Genomic DNA, 24,399 nt, shown 5'->3' with positions numbered 1-24,399 from the left:
GCAGAGGTTGCAGTGAGCCAAGATTGCGCCACCGCACTCCAGCCTGGCAACATAGCTAGACTCCATCTCTCAAAACAAAAAACAAAAAACAAAAAGACTAAATTAGGGCCGGGCGCGGTGGCTCACGCCTGTAATCCCAGCACTTTGGGAGGCCGAGGAGGGCGGATCATCTGAGATCAGGAGTTCAAGACCAGCCTGAACAACGTGGAGAAACCCTGTCTATACTAAAAATACAAAATTAGCTTGGCATGGTGGCTCATGCTTGTAATTCCAGCTACACGGGAGGCTGAGGCAGGAGAATCACTTGAACCTGGGAGGCAGAGGTTGCGGTGAGCCAAGATCATGCCATTGCACTCCAGCCTGGGCAACAAGAGCAAAACTCGGTTTCAAAAAATAAAAATAAAAATAAATAGAAGACTAAATTAGAGTTTGGGGAAGAAAAAAAAACACCTAAATTATAAAATCACAAATCCCGGGCAATAAGTTAAATCCTTCCAATCCTCCCCTTCTTACTTTGGTTTTGAAATATTTCTTTCATTTGTATCAAAAAGCACTCTCCAGACCAAAGGCTGTCACTGCCAGTGAGTCAGGTATATTCCTAACCCTGTTTTGTGGGACTCTTCAGTGCCTTCTGTCTCCGAGGAGACCCCATCCCATCCCAGGGCCCATCTGGAAACACATGTCTCAAGTGAGCCAGATTTAAAATAGGTTTAAGTGTGAACATTTTCACCCCATAACTTTAAACCATGCAATGAGATAGAAAACAGTATGTTTGTAAGTTCTCCATCACATTAGAAACAAACTTTGATGACCACCCAGCCAACAGGGTTTTAGAAAAGCAGAAGTTGTAGTTTTGAAAACATTAAGATGCTTATTTTAAGAATCAGAAATCTAGGCCAGGCACGGTGGCTCACGCCTGTAATCCCGGCACTTTGGGAGGTCAAGGTGGGTGGATGACCTGAGGTCAGGAGTTCAAGACCAGCCTGGCCAACATGCTGAAACCCAGTCTCTACTAAAAATACAAAAATTAGCCAGGTGTGGTGGCAGATGCCTGTAGTTCCAGCTGCTCAGGAGGCTGAGGCAGGAGAGTCACTTGAACCCAGGAGGCAGAGGTTGCAGTAAGCTGAGATTGCACCACTGTACTCCAGCCCTGGTGACAGAGCAAGACTCTGTCTCAAAAAAATATATATATTTAAGAATAAGAAATCTTACTTTATGCATTAAATAATCACTGGTCACAAAATAAAATTCAGAGTTATTATTTCCCTAAGTCCTATAACTATAACCTAAGTTCTCTAGATGGTAGTTTTGACATGTGTGGATGTCTTTATCAGTTCTGCAAATCTCTCAAACATCTGCAAAGCAGTTTTAATGGAATGTGATTGTGTGTTGAAAAGCAGTGTATAACTTCTCCAGAAATTTTGTCCTAATGCTCTTAGTCTCAGGCCTTCTCTGCAAGACCCTTTGTAATCCTTTAGTGGAAATGAATTTCTATTGGTGGTTACTTTCATTTTTTTCAAACCATACAGATGCTAATAAGGATTTGCTGCTTGCTTATTTAAAGAACATGATTAAGCCATTTTAAAGTATCTTTGTGGGCCAGGCACCAGGTGTTTTGTTTTGTTTTGTTTTTGTTTTTTTCATACACTTGTTGGGGTGGAATGGCTAATTCCAAGGAAACAACATGGTTAGCAGTGTCATAACACATATTTGCAAACAGCATTTTTCTGAATGTTGTTTATTATGTAAACTAAAGGACCTTTGTTCTTCAGTAAAATAGAGCAGATAAGTAAATCACTGTAGAAAATCAATTTCTAAATGGTTTCTTAAAAGTAAAGTTTTAGGCCAGGCATAGTGGCTCACACCTGTAAATCCCAACACTTTGGGAGGCCAAGATAAGTGGATCACCTGAGGTCAGGAGTTTGAGACCAGCCGGGCCAACATGGTGAAACTCCATCCCTACTAAAAATACAAAATTAGCCGGGCATGGTGGCACATGCCTGTAATTCCAGCTACTCAGGAGGCTTAGGCAGGAGAATCACTTGAACCCGGGAGGCAGAGGTTGCAGTGAGCTGAGATCGCGCCATTGCACTCCAGCATGGGCAAAAAGAGCAACACTCCATCTCAAAAAAATAATAATAAGAAGAAAAATAGTTTTAGGCCAGGTGTAGTGGCTCATGCCTATAAGTCCAACACTTTGGGAGGTCGAGGTGGGAGGATCGCCAATAATCTTGAGCCCAAGAACTCAAGGCTGCAGTGAGCTATGGTCATACCACAGCACTCCACCCTGTGGCGACAGAATGAGACACTGTCTCAAAAAATAAAGTTTCAGCCAATTTATGTTTTATATTTTAATTGTAGAAAATGTTAAAAATACAAGAAAACATTAAAATTACTCATAACCTCACCTCCCAGAAAAAGAATTAACATTTTGTTTCACTTTTGTCCCACATATACATGCATTTTTAAAATCTGTTTTGTGCCCTGAGTTCTGCTCAGGTTTGTCCCTTTCTCTGATGATCAAGGCTTGGTACGTGGGTCAAGGTGGTCACCCCAGTTGTCATCTTCTCTCTGGATAAGTTCATTCCTTACAGGATGCTCAGGCTCTCATTCAAACTTCTGGTGGGCCTGCCCCAGCAGTTTCCAGAAAAGCCCAGGCATTTCTGAACTTTATTATTTATTTATTTATTTATTTATTTATTTATTTATTTTAAGACAGAGTCTTGCTCTGTCACCCAGGCTGGAGTGCAGTGGCATGATCTTGGCTCACTGCAGCCTCCATCTCCCAGGTTCAAGCAATTCTTGTGCCTCAGCCTCCCAAGTAGCGGGATTATAGGCACGTGCCATCACACCCAGCTAATTTTTTGTATTTTTAGTAGAGACAGGGTTTCACCATGTTGGCCAGGCTGGTCTCGAACTCCTGACCTCAGGTGATCTGTCTGCCTCGGCCTCCGAAAGTGCTGGGATTACAGGCATGAGCCACCACACCTGGCTATGAACTTTAGCTTGGACTCAATCTGGACCATCCTCCCATGCCCTGGTCCCCAATATTCTTTGTGAAGAAGGATAACAGAAACATGGCAGCTGCATTCTAATACTGGAAGGGTGATCATGGAGCAGAAGGGGCACAGAGGTTGTTTGAAGCTCTAGGGGACAAAACTAGGTTGGGTGGAAAGTAGAATAGCTTACTTCAGAAGCAGAGAGTTCACTGCCCTTGGCAATATTCACTTGTGGGGATGGTTGTGGGATGGAGCATGGAAAGCAGAGATAGTCAGTGACAGGGTCCTTGTCAGAAGGTTCTGTGACCGTATGTATTTCCAGGGTTGACTCTGTATCTACATGGCATGATTTATGGGTGTCCTGAACATTCTTTTTTCTTTTTTTTTGAGATGGAGTCTTGCTCTGTCACCCAGGCTACAGTGCAATGGTACAATTTCGGCTCATTGCAACCTCTGCCTCCCAGGTTCAGGTGATACTCCTGCTTCAGTCTCCCAAGTAGCTAGGACTACAGGTGTGCGCCACCTTGCTCAGCTGATTTTTGTATTTTTAGTAGAGATGGGGTTTCACCATGTTGGCCAGGCTGGTCTTGAACTCCTGACCTCAGGTGATCCACCCACTTTGGCCTCCCAAAGTGCTGGGATTACAGATGTGAGCTACCGTGCCTGGCCAATGGTGTCCTGAACATTCTGCCTCCACATCAACAATCTTGATCATGGCTGTAGCCACGGGGCCCAGAACGGGGCCTGGCACATTGCAGGCACTCAGTAAATGTTTGTTGCAATGAATGAATGAACCAACCTGGCTGCAGTGGCTGCTCCTTTGCTCTCCACTTTTAGAGACTATGGACCAGTAGACATGCTGGACTTTGACCAGGGCCTGGTGGGAAGTGCTGAGAACTGCTGGCTTCTTATTTCACAGAAGTATCCATTTTCTATTGTTTCTTGGGAGGGCCCTTGGTCTTAGCTTTCACACAGTGGTATGTAGAATGAACTGGGAGACAGCCAATTTAGGCTTTTTCATCTACCAAACAAACCAAATCCATAACATTTGATTTGATGGATGGAATCCCCAGTGGATGATTTCACTCAGCCCTTTAAACAATGGAATGAGACCACTGGCCTCCTGCAGACTTTCTCTTGATGGGGGGTGAGGGAGGAGTGGTGGTCTGGAATGGGGAGATAAGTGGTAAAGGATGGAGGCTGGGCACAGTGGCTCACGCTTGTAATCCCAGCACTTTGGGAGGCCGGGGTGGGCAGATCACGAGGTTAGGAGATCGAGACCATCCTGGCTAACTCGGTGAAACCCCGTCTCTACTAAAAATACAAAAATTAGCCAGGTGTGGTGGTGCACACCTGTAGTTCCAGCTACTCAGGAGGCTGAGGCAGGAGAATCACTCAAACCCGGGAGGTGGAGGTTGCAATGAGCCAAGATCGCACCACTGCACTCCAGCCTGGGTGACAGAGCAAGACTCCATCTCAAAAAAGAAAACAAAAACAAAAACAAACTTGGCCAGGTGTGGTGGCTCACGCCTGTAATCCCAGCACTGTGGGAGGCTGCGGCAGGTGGATCACTTGAGGTCAGGAGTTCGAGAGCAGCCTAGCCAACGTGGCGAAACCCTGTCTCTACCAAAAATGTAAAAAATTAGCTGAGTGTCGTGGCGGGCTCCTGTAATCCCAGCTACTCGGGAGGCTGAGGCAGGAGAATTGCTTGAACCTGGGAGGCGGAGGTTGCAGTGAGCCGAGATTGAGCCCCTGCACTCTAACCTGGGTGACAGAGTGAGACTCCATCTCAAAAAAAAACCCTCTACAAAATGGCATTTTAGGACTTTATAATATTAATATTTTTGGCTGCTTTAATGAGTATGAGTAGCTGTTCCATAAGCAGATACTATGTCACATAGGGTAGATTTCAAGCCACTGCTTTAGAAGATGGTATGCTTGAATTGATTGTACACCTGAGGACTGAAGTTGAAACCACCAGCTAGAAGTGAATGCTTTTTGCTTTGTCATGGGGCAGTGGACTTTGCCTGGAAATCTCCCCTGAGCTGAGGCCAGCAAAGGTTGCACTCTGAAAGAGTATGAAAGGGTGGCGATATGTCTCATTGGTGAACCAGGTAATGGAAAATGCCTCTCCCCATCCTGCACAAGAATGCCAAACATCAGCCACAGTGCTCCCTTTTCTTTTGTACCAGTGTGGTTTATAGAAACTGGACAGTATCAGTGGACATTTTCTCTGGGCTTTTAAGGGGAACACATTGTATCTTGAGGCATTTCATCTGCAGAACCTGTACTTAGAACAAAGAAAAACTTCTGCGTGCTCGGTAAACAAAAGATGCCCAGTTTCCCTTCCCCATATTGCCAGCTGCCATGACACACGGTTTGGCCTCAGCCCACTCAACCACAGGTGAATTTGACCACAACCATACACCCTCGCAACCTACCAACTACAGTGACCTAGAGATAGCACTTTCTAAATGTAAAATGTCATTAATATGAGTGTTTATTGTCTAGCAATAAAGTTATGCCTATCATCAAAGTATCCAGGATCCAGAGGGAATGGAATAGGGCAGTAATTTTGAATCTGGTTGTGATAAAAGCCCAAAGCTAGACAGGCAAGAGAAGCGTAAGTGGCATGGCTTTAGCCTGCGTACTCTCAGGGCCTTATCTGCTGTCAGCCAGATAGGAGCCTGTGGCTTTAATTCTACCTCCCCAACTTCCCACCTCACCCCCAGAACTAAACTGCCATCGGTCTCATATACCCTCTTCTGTCCCCAGTGACTGAAGTCACCTCCAACCAGGCTGTGACTACCAGCCTTCCTTTTTCCCTTCACGATTTTTCCAAGTGAAGGGACTAAATGAAAATATAAAGCAAGTCTTGTGATTTTTCTGAGGCTACATAAACTACCTGCCTCATTCCAGTGAGCTCTGCAGGGGTGTAACCTCCATTTTAACAAGGTTATGATATACTAACCCTCACCCCATCACCCCACAATTCTCTTCTCTCACCATGGACTAAATATTTTTCTTTGTTCCCCCAAAGGAAGCTTACTCCATAAAGATTTCTGAAAAAAAAAAAAAAATTAATGGAAAATGTGCCAGGGCAGAGATGGAGGAGGTGGTAGGGCAGGCTGGGAGGGTGGGGGAGGGAGGTCCACAGGCCTCCCTGTTCACATCACACAGAACGTCCCTTAGAAAAACCCTCTAGAGGCCAGGCGGAATGGCACACGCCTGTAATCTCAGCACTTTGGGAGGCTGAAGCGGGTGGATGGCAAGGTCAAGAAATCAAGACTATCCTGGCCAACATGGTGGAACCCCGTCACTACTAAAAGTACAAAAATTAGCTGGGTGTGGTGGCGTGTGCCTGTAGTCCCAGCTACTCAGGAGGCTGAGGCAGGAGTGTTGCTTGAACCTGAGAGGTGGAGGTTGCAGTGAGCGGAGATCGTGCCACTGCACTCCAGCCTGGCGACAGAGCAAGACTCCGTCTCAAAAAAAAAAAAAAAGAAAAGAAAAAGAAAAAGAAAAGCCCCCTAGACATATCTCTCCCCACCCCCACCCTCCATCTCCCCTGCCTCCATCTTCTGAAAGCTCCCTTTGCATCAACATTCTAACCTTTCCCTTCATCCCAAACTCCCCATCCCGACTACCTCATCCCTTCTCTCATGCAAAGTAAGTTAGTTCCTGGGCCTGCAGAGACAAGATGACTTTATGGTTCATAAACAAGAGCTCTCCCAGCTACCAGGAGCCCCACTGGTGGAAACATTTTAAATACCTGATCATTTTCCTGGGTTTTAAATTTTTTTTGTTTTGGTTACCTGCACAAACTCATCCAGACAAATTGTACGTGGCCTCCCTGGAGGTCCCCCTTGCCAAGCTGAGCCCACAACTTTGATGGTGGCAGCTTCTCGCTATGCCACACTGATTTCTGAAATGAGCTCGAGTCCACAAATGGACCCCCACTGACCCCCCAGGTAATACACCCCTCAGTTCAGATTCAAAGCTTTTGGGGACCCCACTCAGGGCTGGCTTCTAGGTACGCAGCCTTCGTGGCAGCACAGGCTGCGTGGTTAGAATGCTCCTGCCTGTGGTTTAATCCTCTGCTGTTGCCATCTTTAATTTTCAATTTTTATAGGTACATAGTAGTTATATATATTTATGGGGTATGTGAGATATTTTGATACAGGCATACAATGCATAATAATTACAACAGGGTAAATGGGGTATCCATCACTTCAAGCATTTATCATTTCTTTATGTTATGAACATTCCAATTATACTCTTTCAGTTATTTTTAAATGTACTATAAATTATTGTTGACTATAGTCACCCTGTTGTGCTATGAAATACTAGATCTTATTCATTCTATTTAACTATATTTATGCACCATTAACCTTCCCCCCTTTCCCTCCCCTATCCACTACCCTCCTCAGCCTCTGGTAACCATCATTCTATTCTCTATCTCCATGAGTTCAATTATTTTGGTTTTTAGCCCCCACAAATGAGTGAGAGCATGCAAAGTTTGTCTTTGTGTGCCTGGCTTATTTCACTTAACATAATGACTTCCAGTTCCATCCACGCTGTTGCAAATGACTGGATCTCATTCTTTTTTATGGCTGAATAGTACTCCATTGTGTATATGTGCCACATTTTCTTTATCCATTCATCTGTTGATGGACACTTAGGTTGCTTCCAAACCTTGGCTATTGTGAATGGTACTACAGTAAACATAGGAGTGCAGATATCTCTTTGATACACTGATTTCCTTTCTTTGGGGTATATACCTACTGCTGTTGCCATCTTGAAATTCTTAAGAATTTTGAACAATTGGCCCTATATTTTCAGTGCACTTGGCCCTGCAATTATGTAGCCAGTCCTGTCCACATACGGCCATCCTAGAAAATCTCTCTTCCTTCAAAGCAGTTTCTCCACAGCTCCCCACCAGCCTTAACCTCTAGGCCCATCTGCCTTGGCCAGCTGGGCCCCACTCACTATAGGGTGCTGGGCCTGTACAGATGGTGGGGACTTTTTCTCTAACAAAGCCACAGAAACTAGGGTCCCTGAGGAGGAGGTGAGGGGAAGGAGGCAGGGAGGCTTGAGAGAGGCGTCCCTGAAGTTATCCATCTGACAACATGCCAGTTCCAGAGATTCCCCCAGTAGAGAGAATTCCTTTCCAACTGTTCTGAAAATAAGAATGTTCCTGAGAGGGCCAGCCCCTGCCACAGGATTGGTCTCCACCCTGCTGTGAACACGTCTGTAAGCTGTTGTAAGCTGATTGGCAGCGGAGATCCTGGTACAGTGGGAAGTTTGAAGGAAGGAGAAGGACATTTTGGCACTTGGAGGAGAGGAAATTCAGGAAGGAGAAATCTGGCTGAGGGGCGACAGAGTGGGCAGTAAGACGGGAGAGAGAATAGAGGTGACTGCAGGGGGAGATGCTGGAGAAGTGTTTCTTCTACTTCACAATTTTGCTGGACTCTGAAGACAAAAGCCTTGGTGGGTAAAAGGGCCTGTATTAGCTTCCTGGGGCTTCCATAACAAATTACTGCAAACTGGGTGGCTTAAAGCAATAGTAATGTATTCCTACAGCAAGAAGTCTAAAGTGCACACAGTGTCAGCAAGGTGGGTCCCTTCTGGAGGCTCCGAAGGACAGCATCTTCCAAGCCTCTTCCCTGGCTTGTGGAGGCTGCCTGCCTGGCCAGCTTTACTGTTCCTCGGGTTGCTGACACCCACTGCAATCTCTGCCTCCTGTGTGTCTCTGAGTGTCAAATCTCCCACTCCTTTATTTTATAAGGACACCAGTCATTGGATTTAGAGCCCACTCTAAATGCAGAATGATCTCATCTCGAGAACCTTATCTTAGTAATATCTGCAAAGACCCTATTTCCAAATAAGGTCATATTCACAGGTATTGGGCGTATATTCTTGAGAATCTAAGTCAACCCACTATGGGGTCTTTAGATTTTCAGTTTCCATTTGCCTTTTATTCAAGCTTTACTTGAACTGTTGAGCTTTGGATTTCCACTTGATAGAAATACTGAAATCCTGAGACCCTTTATTAATGAATAATAGCAAAACCTCTGCAAATTCGAGGCAGTTTAAAATCATGTCCTTCGAGAGACTCTGCAGGATCTCCTAGCATCCCAGGAGAATGGGAGGGAACAATAGCAACATGCCTTTGATCTCTTCAGTAGGAAAGTTTCAACAGGAGCCAAGGCCTGTGCTTTAATATTGTTGTGCATTAGTCAGAACATAGATATGTGAGTGTTTACAATCTTGAGACATAAGTGGAAAAGTAACAAGAATGTGGCTCTAAGAGATACTCACCAAAATAACTTGTTTGTTGAAAAATAGGGAAAAATCTAACACAATATTGGTGAATAAAACTTCTAATGAATGAACCCCATTCATACTCTTTTCCCATGCTTTTAGGGAAACATAAATTGTATAGAAATAGTACTACAGATGAACAAATGGAAGTTATATGTGATTTCTAATAATTAAAGAAAGGTTCCATTATCTTGGGAGATTTGGCATTAAATCTAAATTATTAATATAGGAAGATAACCATATTAAAAGTTAGGGGTTTTTTTCATCATTAATCTCCACCAATTTAAGTTATTTCTCTTCAAGTATCATCATGGCTCAGATCAAGCCTCCAGAGTATTCTGCAGATTTGAGATGGAAACTTCTTCCTTCTAATGACAGGCTTCTCTCTATTTAGGATACCAGAGAATCTTTCATTTCTCTTTTTTTTTTTGAGATGGAGTCTCGCCGTGTCACCCAGGCTGGAGTGCAATGGTGTTATCTCGGCTCACTGCAACCTCCACCTCCCAGGTTCAAATGACTCTCCTGCCTCAGCCTCCTGAGTAGCTGGGATTATAGGCTTGCACCACCACACCTGGCTAATTTTTTTTTTTTGTATCTTTAGTAGACACAGGGTTTCACCATGTTGGCCAGGCTGGTCTTGAACTCCTGACCTCAAATGATCCGCCCGCCTCCACCTCCCAAAGTGCTGGGATTACAGGCGCTCATGCCTGGCTGTTTCATTTCCCTTTTTTTATGTTCAGAAAAATCTGAAACACCCGGTGAGCTCGCTCATCCTAATCACATTTCATGACCAGTAATACCACCATGCAATTAACTTAATAAATGGTTTTCATTAAAAAAGTAGAAAGAATAGTTAACAAAATTATAAAAATGAATAAAGGGAAGTCGCCCTACCGGACAATACATCTCACAGCTACAATTCTTACAGTATTGTAGCACTATCACGTAAAGACCCACATACATGAATGAAATGGAATTACAAACGTTGACTCCAGTAATTTATATAATAAAGGCAACATTTCAAATCAATTAGATAGCCATCAAGAAAAAGGATATTTGCACCCCTACCTCATATCTTAAAGTAAAATTAATACTGAATACAGCAAAGGTAAAGATGTAAAAAAACGAACACATATATATACGTGCATGTGTTCATGCGTGCACACATGCACACACAGAGTGGAAGAAAACATGGGGAAAATTTTATAATTTCAGAGTGAGAGAGGCCTTTTCAAGCATGACAAAAATCCAGAAGACTAAAAGAAAAGAGAAATTTAACTACACAAAAATAATTTTTTTGCATGGAAAAGCCATCATAAGCAAAGTCAAAAGGTAGATAATAAATGGGAAAAAATGTTTATAGCTCACATCACAAACAAAAGACTAGTTTCCTTTCTCTCTTTCTCTCTCTCTGCGCACACATACACACAACCACCTACACACTCTTCTTACAGAGAAAGATCTAAAAACCAACAGAAAAATGGGCAAAGGCTATGGAGACAATTTGCTAAAGAGGAAGCAAACACTGAAAAGATGTTCACCTCGTTCATAGATTTTCATATGTATAATATGATTTGAAAGTACAATTCAATTATATTTCAAAAAGAAGTTTGTTTTCAAAAACAAACAAAATGCCATGTTTAACTCATCAGATTGGAAAGGCGAAAAGACCTTGAGCATACATCCAATTTGTTCTTTATAACAATGGGACTGACACTATTCCCACCAAGATGGAGTTCCCTCCCTTTGTGTCCCCTCTCCTTACACCTGGGTGGGCTTGTTAACTCTCCCCACTGGATGGATCGTGGAAGGGATACTATGTGACATCCAAACACGGCTTTTTATAAGGATGCCTCCTTCAATCACTTGCCCCCGGCATCTTTCTTGCCTTCCCCTAGCCCTGGACATGCTTCTAAAGTCTAGACCATAAAAAGGATCTAACTTCCACCTGGCACTCTTTCTGTCTCCCACGTACTCTTTGGAGCCCTGGGCTCCCATGTAAGATGTTTGGCTACCCTGACGTCACCAAGTTGAAGAAACCATGTGGAGAGACCACAAAGAAATAGAAAGAGAAAGAGATACCTGAGTGGTCCCAGTGATTCCATCACTGAGAGTTCTGGCTTGTGCACCAGAGGTGTAAGTCCTGTACCAGATATGTGAGGAAATCTTCAAAATTACCCATCTGAAAAGCAACCTCCTGTGAGACCCCAAACCAGAACAGCCCAGCCAAGCTGCCCCTGCATCTGGAAACTGTGAGAGATGAGAAATAATGATTGTTGTTTGAAGTCACTAAGTTTTGGGGTGATTTGTTAGGCAGCAATAGGTAACTAATGCACATACCCATATAACTTGCTGCTGGTAGAGTAAAGTGCTACATCCTCCTTGAAGATTAGTGATTTATTAACATCTAATCAAAATAACACATACATAAGCCCTTTCCCCAGACATTCCACTTTTAGAATTTTCTTGGGCTGGGTATGGTGATTCATGCCTGTAATCCCAGCACTTTGGGAGGCCAAGGCAGTTGGATCACTTGAGGTCAGGAGTTCAAGACCAGCCTGGTCAGCATGGGGAAACCCCATCTCTATAAAAAATTTTTTAAAAAAGAAAGAAAGAATTTTCTCAACAAATATACTCACACAAATGCAAAGTGACATGTACAGTATTATTTATCACAGCACTATTTAAATAGAGATTATTGGAAACAACCTAAATATGGGCCCGTTTTAGCAAATTTTCATTCAACAGATTATTGTGCCATCTAAAAGAGAATGAAGCTATTCTTTGTATGTTTATATAAAAATAAATCTCCAATTTTAATGTAAAACAACAAAAAAGTAAGGTGCAAGGCAATGTGTATAGCACAGTCGCAATTGCAAAACAGAAGAAAGAAAAAATATTTGTCCATAATTGCATGAATATGCATAGATTATCTTAGCAGTTACACAATGAAATTTTTACATCCATTGCCTGGGGAAGAGAACAGAAGACTAAGAGATCAGAGTGGGAGGGCAGAGTTTCACTGTGTGCTTTTAGTACCTCTTAATTTTATGCCAGGTGAATATATTATCTAATCAGAAATAAATAAATCAGATTTACTTAAAACATAAATTTCTATCAATTGTTTCCGCTTTTACTTAACACTGGACTTTTAGATATTAGGGCTGGATCGTCAATCTGAGGTACATGTCATGCAGACAGGGAAATAATAGGAAGAGGGCAGTTCCCTGGCAAAGCCCCACCCTCAAGCCTGAAAACCCACAGCCCTAAATGAGAATAGGCATTCCTGTTTTCATGCCCCAAAAGTTGCCTTTTGGCCTGCCATGCCCCTATCTTGTACCCATATAAACCCTGAACCCCAGGCTCTTGGGGAGATGAGCAGACAAACAGCAGAACACATGGCAGAGAAAGAGAGAAGAGAAGGAGCATCTGAATGCTGAGAGGAGTTTGGCTAGTGATGATCACAGAACAGATTGGCCACTGAACAGCCAAACTCCAGGGGAAGATCATCTTCCCACTCCATCCCCCTTTTAGCTCCCCATCCATCCCACTGAGAACTACCTCCAGCACTCAGTAAAATCCCCGCATTCACTCTTCAAGTCCGTGTGCTATCTGATTCTTCCTGGATAACAGACTAGACCTGGGTGCCAAGAGGGTCCACTGAGCTGTCTAACACTTAAGCCATTTGTGGACAGCAAGGTTAAAAGAGCGCATTATAACACGTGCCCACTTGCGCTTCAGGAGTCACAGACACCCACCCCTAGATGCTGCTGTGGGGCCAGAGCCCAAAAGTGCTCACCATGGTTCCTGCACCTGCCTGTCTGCATGCTCCCCCTCCTGCAAGGGGTTTGAGCTCATGGAGGCTGAACAGAAAGCCACACCCCTGTCACACTTCCTGCAAGGAGGGCCAGGGAACTCTCCTGTCTCACATACAGTCCTGAGGATTCAGGAATATTTTTCCCCAGGGTGTATACACATGGGCTAGGAGGTTAAAGGAATTGGCTTCTAGATGCAGAATGTCTATAAAACTCATTTGTCTGGGAAAGCACCTTGCTGGTTCTTCCTCCTTTTCCCTCTCAGCCTTTCTTCTCTCACTTGACGGAAGACAAGAGTACCTCTCACCTGTCCTGCATTTTATTCTGATGCATTGCTCCAGGCCAGGAAGAATTTGGGGAAGCCAAATAAAGAAACAATTCAAACAATTCAACATTTGTTTGTTATTTTGCTTTAAGATTACTTTGGAGATTTATTTTCATCTCATCATACAAAGAATAGCCTCTTTCTATTTTGGATGGCACATTTCAAAATGTTGGCATTGATCTTGAGAAAGTGAACAACGTGAAAGATTGGGAAATACATCTTTCTGCAGATCAGATTCTTGCAAAAGTAGTTTGTAAGCTTTTGTTTTCAATAAAATTAAAAGAGGACCCATTGAATTATCAGCTGGAAGAACACTAAAATTATTATTTTGAGACAATGTTTCACTCTGTCACCCAGGCTGGAGTACAGCAACACAATTGGCTCACTGCAGCCTCAACCTCCCAGGCTCAAGTGATTTTCCCACCTCAGCTGCCATGCCCAGCTAATTTTTGTATTTTTTAGTAGAGATGGGGCTTGACCACATTGCCCAGGCTGGTCTCAAACTCCTGAGTTCAAGTGATCCTCCTGCCTCGGCCTCCCAAAGTGCTGGGATTACAAGCATGAGCCACTGTGCTTGGCCATAAATTATTATTATTATTGTTGTTGTTGTTGTTGTTGTTGGGTTTTTTTGAGACAGAGTTGGACTCTGTAGCTCAAGCTGGAGTTACAGTGGCAAGATTTTGGCTCACTGCAACCTCCACCTCCCTGGCTCAAGTGATTCTTGTGCTTCAGCCTCCCAAGTAGCTGAGACTACAGGCGCGCACCACCACGCCCAGCTAATTTTTTGTATTTTAGTAGAGACGGGGTTTCACCATGTTGCCCAGGGTGGTCTCAAACTCCTGAGCTCAGGGTCCATCTGCCACAGCCTCCCAAAGTGCTAGGATTACAGGTGTGAGCCACCGTGCCTGGCCCAAAAATTATTTTTGATGATAGATCACACAGATCATTTTTTATATATAACTGAGGACTTCAGAGAAATGAGTGATATTACTCTGACAAAACTCCTTTCATGGACCTCTGCTTATTTATATGAACAATGTTCCTCTGCATTAACATTTTTAAAAACAGCCATAAAAACAGCCAGGCATGGTGACTCAGGCCCATAATCCCAGCACTTTGGGAGGCCAAGGCAGGCAGATGGCCTAAGCCAAGGAGTTCGAGACCAGCCTGGGCAACATGGTGAAACCCCATCTCTACAAAAAAATACAAAAAAATTAGCTGGACATGGTTGTGTGTGCCTGTAGTCGAACCTACTTGGGAGGCTTAGGTGGAAGGATCACTTGAGCCTGGAAAGTAGAGGTTGCAGTGAGCTGAGATCACGCCACTGCACTCCAGAGGCAACCCTGTCTCAAAAACAAACAAGAAAAAAACCACCACAGCATCATTTTTTAAAGACAGAAAAGTGGAATAAAATTGATGTAATAAATTATACTCATTCATATATAACTGAATTTGTTTAAAGACCCAAACAACCCTATTGATTTTACTGAGATACATTTCTAATAAAGTTTTAATATTTAATGATTACAGTTGGTCAAAACAATTATACTCCATCTAAACTTTTTATTACCCTTACTTATAACTTTCCAGTCACAGGAAATATTTTAAATTTCAATTTGTTTATATACTTTTGCTGCATGAAAGGATAGAGTGACTTTTCAAAAAGACTTTCAAGTATTCAGAATGTTATATTGGGGTAATATTCTTTTGGTGAAATAGGATAAAATGAGTTAAAAGTGAAAGAGTAACCATGTAAAATTTCCAGGTGTTAAAGAATAATTATTGATATATTTTTAAAATTATGATGGTGGCTATAAAATGGCTATAGTATTTGGATACATTTTAAAGAATGATGTAAGAAGGTTTTTAAAATGTTCGTATTTATTATGTATTGGAAGTTGTATCTTTTGTTAAAGAGACATTATTTATTTATTTATTTATGACAGAGTCTCACTCTATTGCCCAGGCTGGAGTGCAGTGGTGCCATCCTGGCTCACTGCAACCTTCAAGCATTTCTCATGTCTCAGCCTCCTTAGTAGTTGTGACCACAGGCCCGCACCACCATGCCCAGCTAATTTTTTGTATTTTTAGTAAAGATGGGGTTTTGCCATGTTGGCCAGGCTGGTCTCCAACACCTGGGTTCAAGTAATGTGCCCTCCTTGGCCTCCTAAAGTGCTGGGATTACAGGCGTGAACCACTGCACCCAGCCTGAAGACACATTTTAAATAACGTAAACTGCAAAGGGAAGAAGTAGTTTTTCAAATTATTTTAAGCAATACACAAATAATTTGAAATATTGCCTTAGAGACCATCTGGTTCACCTGTCTTTGTGAATGAAAAACTTCTGTAAGTAACTTTCTTAAGGTCACCAAGTAACAAAAGGGACCAGACTCCAGTCTCCTGCCTCCTGCCCAGTCAGGCAGGTCTAACACTGGCAATCTTCCTAGTGAGGGTAAGTCCTCTATGGTCCTCGGCAGAAACAAGTGAGTGAAAAAGAGCAAAGGGAATAGAGCCCAGATAGGAGTGTTTGGCACTCTGCCACCCCCTCAGGAATGTAGGTAAAACACAAGCAACAAAATGCTGTCTTCCCCACATCCTCGTGGGGTTGCACAACCTTTTGATGCCTTCCTAAGACCACCCTTCATTTTCTTTCCCATCTTTTTCATCTCTGATTTCCATGACTCTCCTGCCTTCACGTGCTCATCGGACACCTCTCTGGAGAAGCAACCTTATTGCTGGCCCGAGCCCAGCAGGCAGAAGAATGAGGCTGGAGAAAGGTCAACACCTGGCACCTCCTTAGCTTTGTCTTGGCAGCTCCACTTTTAAGCTTTTCCTTTTTTCACCCCTACACCTGCTTTCCAGCTTTGCTCAAACTCATTCAGCTACAGGTGGGGTTACCCAATAATGTATCCTCTATACTTGCATGCATTTGAAAGATACAGAGGGGGTGTTGTGCTATTCATAATTATGCCAGAAAAACAAGTAGAATCCAGGACCGTCCTGGGCTATAGGGCTCTTAGTGAGGAAGGAAGGGCAAAGCTGCTCAAAATGTTGGATTAGGAGTGGGGAATGTCAGAGCAGCAGATAAACCAGTGAGATCTGTCTGAAAATGAGTGATGAGACTCAGTTGAGGAGAGAGATGCATAGACAATGTCTGGTGTGTTGCTTTTGTCTAACACTCTGGGGAGAGCCAGTATCACTGTGGGCAAAATCAGCAGCAATCTACTTGATGTGATATGAGGAGTACAGAAAAATCCAGAAATTATACATATATATTTCTGGTGACTTCTGCAATGCCTGATATAGTCCCTAAATTAAAGTTATCGCTTAGGCCTTCTGGAAATTACTTCATTTTACCTGGGAGATATAACTTGGTGGGCACACCACAAATCCATCCTTCTTTACCTTGTAGAGAAGTGTCATGAAAACATGGGCTACAGGGATAGGTAAGTTTTGGAGTGGGAACTAGAGATGACATAGGAGAAAATTCTGAACAGAAGGTACTGGACCACGTTTATTGGGAGGAGGGGCACCTTCACACATGCAACCCACTTAGTCCTTCCATAACCACATGGGTGAGCACAGCCTTTCCTGCTTTACCCACTGTGCAATGCCAAGGGGGCCTGTTGCCTCGTAAAGTGTCTTTGAAAAGATCATTACAGGAGACAGATTGTGCTAGAATAAAAAAGAATAACCCTTTGTATTCATGTAGTTCTCCATGTTGACAAAAGCTTTCACTCGCATTCCTTCATCCAGATGTGGTAAGAGCCCCATGAAACGCACTGGAGGTGTCACTGACCCATTTACAATGAACACAGCTGAGGCCCACGCTCCAGGTGTTCTGACTTCAGGTTTGGTGACTTGGTGTTTTTTCTATAGGCCAAAACCTCTATGCAGTTTATGAGAGATCAATCCTGACAAATTGCCCTTGGCCTTATAGGGAGGATTATTGGATCCCTCCAGTCACGCGTGTTGAGAAAATATTCATTTACAACTAGATTCACATATAACCTTTACTGAAGTCTCTAAGTTCCTTAAAACCGAATGATTTGCCCACCTTTCCAGCCTCTTCTCTGTTTTTTCCTGTTCTGTCCTCTAGTGTGGTCTCTTTTGTGGTCCTGGCCTATGCCAAATCATTTTCCACTGGTTGTTTCCTCTGCCTGGACTTGCTTTCCCCTAGATCTTTATATGGCTGGCTTAGTCTCATCCCTCAGGATAAGATTAAATTCTTTAGAACCCCCCTTCCCCCTCTTATATAAAGTGACCTCCCTGGTTACTGTCTAATACATCATCCTGCTTATTTCCTTGATAAACACAGCACAACCTGTAATTGTCTTATTTACTTATTATATACTTTTATCATGTCTTCTCACTAGAACATGAGTCCCATGAGGCAAGGACCAAGTCTCACTTTTCACTGCTCTATTCCCAGTGACCAGTACTCAATAAATATTGTTTTATGAATAAAATGAACAAGCAACTGCAACTGGGAATATTTGCTCTGTGTCTGTGGCCAGCTAACATTTCTATCAGGGATAGTTTTGCTATAATTCCAAGCAGAGTTTATTCTGGAAGTTACAGTCAGTCAATCATTTGCTTACCTAAGTAGAGGTACCCAGTGTGATGGAAAGAAACCATCATCTATTTGAAAGAATCATCAGCATGTCTCAGGAAAGGGAGTATCAAGATCATATTGGGTCAACTTATTAGGTCCAAATCCTCCAATCTATATAAATAACGTGCTTGATTTTTTAAAGGGCAAATCTCATACACTTTCATCAAATTTTAATCGTACTATTATAAGGAAGCATAGCATGTAGAATGGTTTAATTGGAAAAGATATCAAGCACAAAACACTCTTGAATCTGTTTTGACAAGATGCTGAACTCAGCAATTATTCACCCCCAGGAGGTTCCAGAGGTTCCAGCATATGTTAATCCAAGAACAATTTTATTGGACTCTGTTCATCTTAGACTGTAGATACTGTAGCCTGTTTTACTTTTATTTAAAAATCTACTTTTATTGCTGTCTTAGGACCAGGATGTTGGATTCTTTAAGTGGAAATTCTCTGGGGTTCTGGCATAAGCTAGTGATCAGAAGGAAGGGAGCTAAAAAGTTTATGGGAAGGCAAAGGAAAAAAATCTTAGAAACATAGAAGAGAAAAGAATTTGAAGAGTTTTTGAAGGGCAAAATCATTTTCAGACTTCCCCTAAAACAATAAAGGCCAATTCTAAATGTATGTGGTTCTACATTTATATTTTTACTCTATAAGAATATATCCAAATTAAATAAAAAATTACAAAGTGTGACTATAATTTTGGCAGTTTTCTTCCTAGACTCTAAGATAGGAAAACAAGTTTTCTTTTGTTTGTTTGAGACAGGGTCTCTCTCTGTCGCCCGGACTGGAGTACAGTGGCATGATCATGGTTCACTGTAGCATCAACCTCCCGGGCTCAAACGATCCTCCCACCTCAGCCACCCCTGGCTCCAAGTAGCTGGGACTACAGGTGTGCACCATCACACCTGGCTGATTTTTAAAATTGTTTTTAAGTACAGACAGGGTCTCACTATGTTGCTGAGGCTGGTCTCAAACTCCTGGGCTCAAGCAATCCTCCTACCTCGGCTTCCCAAAGTGCTGGGATTACAGGTGTGAGCCAACACAGCTGCCAGGAAAATGAGTTTTAATACTCTAATATTGGTATAAAAGCTGAACAAATTTTCCCAGAAATGAGATACACATTTTAACTACAATGATGTAATGAAGACTTGTAATTAAGTAGAATCCATACTGTTATTAAAAAAAAAACCAAAACTGAGATTCTAGTAATGATAGACTAGACAATTTAAACCAATCCACTCACTGAGGGCAGCTAGAATAATGAGATACAATACAAAAATACCTGCTTGAAGGTATCCGAGAGTTAAAAAGACAACAAAGGGCTGGGCATGGTGGCTCACACTTGTAATCCCCGTACTTTGGGAGGTGAGGTGGGAGGATCACTTGAGCCCAGGAGTTCAATACAAGAATGGGCAAGATAGCAAGACCCTGTCTCTACAAAAAAAAAAAAAAAAAAGTAAAAATTAGCCAGGCATGGTGGTGCGTACCTTTAGTTCCAGCTACTTGGGAGGCTGAGGTGGGAGAATTCTTCGAACTCAGGAGTTTGAGGTTACAGTGAGCTATGATCATGCCACTGCACTTCAGCCGGGGCAACAGATCAAGATCATGTCTCTAAATAATAATAATAATTTTAAATAAAAAAAAACAAAGGAGAGAAAAAAAGAATGTAGACTAAATCAGAGAAATAATAAGGTACTTTATAAAATAAGATTACAAACCCAAATATAGCAGTAATTGCATGTAATACAATAAGGCAATGAAAAGCCAAATATCTTCAAACTGGTACCAAAAACCAATTTGATGTTCATTAAAATTCTATCTGTGAATATAGACATGTTAAAAGTGAAAAGGTGGGCTGGGCATGGTGGGTCACACTTGTAATCCCAGCACTTTGGAAGGCTGAAGCAGAGGGATCGCTTGAGGCCACCAGTTCAAGACCAGCAAGATATTATTTGTAAAATAATAATACTTTTTTAAAGTAAAGAGATGGACTTAAAATACATTTTAAATATCAGTGAAAACAAAGTGGGTATAGCCTTATTTCTATCAGTTACTAGTAAACCATATCTCCAAAAACATACACTTAATGATAAAATATACGTCTTATTAGGAAGATACCACAATTCTAAATTTGTATCCACCTAAAAATCTAATCTTCAAAATAATATAAGGCAAAAACTAACAGAACTAAACAGGAAAATAGACAAAAATATTAATTTAGATTTAGTGGGAGGTTTTTTCTTTTTTCTTCTTCTTCTTTTTTTTTTTTTTTTTTTTGAGACAGGGTCTTACTCTGTTGCCCTGGCTGGAGTGCAGTGGTGCAATCTCAGCTCACTGCAACCTCCGCTTCCCAGGCTCAAGCCATCCTCCCACCTCAGCTTCCCGAGTAGCTAGGACTACAGGCACATGCCCCCATACCTGGCTGATTTCTGTATTTTTTGTAGAGATGGGGTTTCCCCATGTTGCCCAGGCTTGTGTTGAACTCCTAAGCTCAAGTGATACAGCACCGTGCCCAGCCTAGTGGGAGTTTTTTTGAAAACACATTTTGTAACTGAGAACAAGCAGATAAAAATTGGTAAGAACACAGAACACTTTAGCAACGAGTGCCAAATAACTTGAGAGATAAGATGGAGCATTCAACAACTACAGTGCATATATTTGTAAAGCATATATATAGAAAAATTGATCACATACTGTGTCATAAAGCAAGTTGCAACAAATTTCCAAGGATTGAAGTTATATAGCATATGAAAAGAATTGCACACTGCAGATGAAAAGAAATCAGTACCAAAAAACCCTAGAAAACCTTCACATCAGCCAGGCGCGGTGGCTCACGCCTGTAATCCCAGCACTTTGGGAGGCTGAGGCGGGTGGATCACGAGGTCAGGAGATCGAGACCATCCTGGCTAACACTGTGAAACCCCGTCTCTACTAAAAATACAAAAAAAAATTAGCCAGGCTTGGTGGCGGGCGCCTGTAGTCCCAGCTACTCGGGCGGCTGAGGCAGGAGAATGGCATGAACCCAGGAGGCGGATCTTGCAGTGAATGGAGATGGCGCCACAGCACTGCAGCCTGGGCAACAGAGCGAGACACAATCTCAAAAAAAAAAAAAAAAAAAAAAAAGAAAAGAAAAGAAAAGAAAACCTTCCTATCTATGGAAATTAAGAATATGCTTTTAAATGTCCTCTGGATCAAAGAAGAAATCAAAATGGAAATTAGAAAATATTTTGGAATGAAGTGAATGAAATCATGAAGTGAATGAAAATGCTACATATTAAAATATGCAGTAATCTCTTGCTTTGAAAGCATTGGACATTATGTATTGACTTTCTCCTATGGAAGAGCTAAATTTAACTCCTTAAAACCTTCCCATGTTTCCCCTTCTCCCAGTATGTCCCTTCTTTCCATTCTTCATTCTCCCAGATAGTTATAGCACATTTTGGTTAAATTAATAGTCGCTAGTTATATTATTTGACTATGTAAATATTTTTCACAAAATGTGAATGGGATAGATGTTGCCTTCAAGGCAGATCAGTCTTTACCTCTTACCTACACAATTTACTTTCTTATACTTTTGCTATCCTCAAACCTCCTCACTCCAGCTGCCAAGGACATCAGCTAACAATAAAGTAGCTAAAAATCTCCACAATCCAGACAGTTAAGGGCAAAAGCTTCCCTGATCAAATGGCAACTCAAGATGGAAAGGGATGTGTTTGTATATTGCAAGATGGCAAGAGCAAAGCTAAGGAATGCACAAAGGAAACAGTGTTAAAAAAATAAAAAGTAGTAGATGCTTTCAAAGTGGCTGGAGATAGCTGCTTCTATTTGGCTGTGAGAGTGCAGAGCAAGAACAGACTGAGCTGAGCATTCTTAATGATTTTATTACAAGAGAAATATAAAAGTTCAAAATGGTCTATTTATTTTCCTCCTTTTTAATATGGGGGGGGAGAGGGAGGGAGACAGGGAGACAGACAGACAGCTCCCAGGATACACATCCATTGCTTAATGGGTGTTCCCTGGGATACAAGAACTGTGCTTATGAATTTGAGTATCGAGTCCTTTCTGCTGCAACCCCTAGGAGATACTCCTCTTTATATACTAAGTAGAAAGGGCATATGCAGAAAAGAAAGGAAAAGAATCCTCTTTCCCAGCCACAGCAGGTGGGGAGGCAGAAAGCAACTGTCTTTATTAAAGGCATCGAAGCAGAATGAATATGGTTTTGGTGTCCTGAGTTCCTGATTGGAAGCCAAAATTCCTTTTCTGACAGAAGCAGTGTGAAGCCATGTAACTATCAGGAATTGTCACGTAGGGTATATTCTTGTGTCAGGATGGTAGCAGAGAATAACAGATATCATCTATAAAAAATCAGAGTTAGGGTTTTATTTTTCTCCTTTGAAACAGATTTCTTTGGAAGAGCTGGAAACTTAACAACTATTCATTTTTCCATTCATTCAGCAGATGTTTATGAAACATTTTTGAGTACTAAGCACTGAGCTAGAGCTGAAAACTTCTCTCAAAATGAACTTATAGTCTAGTAGGGGATGCAGATATAAAAAGACACTCACAACTGTACAATAAAGTTACCCTGAGTAGATATGGTGCTGGGGGCACCAGGAGAGGTAGTCTTTGGTGCAGCCTGGGTGGATGGATGGGAGGCTTCTGGAAGAACTGTCATCTAAGGCGACACCTAAAACTAAGGATTTGTAGCACTGCAGCTATGGGAAAATATTATTAATCCCAACCTTCAGACTTACTAATTTATAAGATCTAAGTGACATGTAAGTTCAAAATCGATTGTATGCTACTTTTTCCTACACAGAGATTGAAGTCAGTCATACTCATTGCTGCGAAGGCTTCTGAAGGTTTTCACCAGTTGCCTTATCCCTGAAACCTTTTCTATTGCTCTGCTCTCCACATCACCACCTGAAAAGATCCCAACCCACTCAGCTGCTTTGTTCCACTTCTTTCTGACCCATTTTGTAGCACTGCCCGAAAACATTACCTGGAAATTCAATGAGAGTTCATGGTGGGGAAGGCTGGGAACTGCTTTTTAGAACTTGCTCAGAAAATGCCTTCAAAATGTAACTAGCCAAGTCTAGCTTTTGATCAAATTTTAATGATCACTCTGATATAAACCACTTTCTATTCCTGATCTGTTTCCCAGGACCTTTCCTGCAATTAATCATCAGCTAAGTAGATTCAGAGGCTCCAGGCCAAAGTAAAAAATGCTCCGAGGCTTGCAAGTGTCTCAACAGATTGTGCAGGAACTTTAGTAAGCATTATTAGCTCAGACTCACTCTGGGCCGCCTCCACAGCCTGAAGTAAGGCTGGCCTGTTACCTTTGTTTCCTCTAGTTTCCATGGATATCACCCGAAGGAGCTTTGAAAGTTTCTAATATAGGCTTCCCTTCTTTTGATAATTCCCTTGGAAGTCTACGGTGGGGTCTATCTGGCTCTTAGTTTTTAGATGACATGGCATTCTCTCCATCACCTACCCCAATGTAGCGCTGATGCCCTCCAGTCATTGGGAAGGCAGTGTTGGGATGGCCCAAGCACACCACGGCTGCCTCTAGAAGCCACATTTCTTGGACTTGAGATTTGAACCTTGTCAGGAACAAAGCAATTAACTGAGTTCCCCGTAAGTTGGCCGGACAAGTGAAGTGAGGTGGAAAATTGAGGTAATTTTCTGGACCAGTCAGACTAGAAACAAAAAATAAATGTAAAAGCAACCCAGCTTCAACTTTCTGGATCTTTCAGTAAAATAATTTCAGCCCAAATGATCTGGAGAATTGCCTCCATTTTATGTTGTATTGTGGACACAGTCTTAGGGAATCCATTTGCCCCCCCAAACCGGACATCTCTACCTTGAATGCACTTTTATAAGAAGTGCTTCCTGGTTTCCCCATTTTTTTTTTTCATAATCTATGTAGAGGAGAGAATCATTCCTACTTTTTCTTCCGCAAGCAATGCTTACACATGGTCACAGCTGGAAGCCATAACAAGCAGGATGGAAGAAATCACATCCTATTCACAGCTAACAGGTGAACCTGCAAATTAATTAACTGGTGGAAATGCTCAAAACAAGTCGTTAAGGAGCCAGGTAATGTTTGTGGATGAGCTGCGTGCAGGTGGGCTGGCCATAGCCATGGCCCAATTCCTCACACGCGTCTGGGCGGTCCAGAGGGCGGGGTAAGGGGCAGGGAAAAGGGTAGTCGGGAACTTTTTTTCCTTGGCAGCCCATCTGCTGAGGTCACAAACAAGCCACACTCCAGCTGCTCTGCCATCTCGGCCTTGTGGGTGGTCTCTCATATACTCGACCAGC

The 24,399-nt window shown here is 42.3% G+C and overlaps 1 pseudogene; it reads right to left on the bottom strand.

The window, feature by feature from the left end:
* The window catches only part of LOC109023792 (small ribosomal subunit protein eS1-like), a 37,752-nt pseudogene extending 14,093 nt beyond the window's left edge, over positions 1-23,659 (bottom strand).
* Positions 23,660-24,399: the final 740 nt, after the last annotated feature.

Source organism: Gorilla gorilla, chromosome 19 (genome assembly GCF_029281585.2).
Source record: "Gorilla gorilla gorilla isolate KB3781 chromosome 19, NHGRI_mGorGor1-v2.1_pri, whole genome shotgun sequence".
NCBI classification, from domain to species: domain Eukaryota; kingdom Metazoa; phylum Chordata; class Mammalia; order Primates; family Hominidae; genus Gorilla; species Gorilla gorilla.
This window is presented reverse-complemented; position numbering and strand designations above follow the sequence as displayed.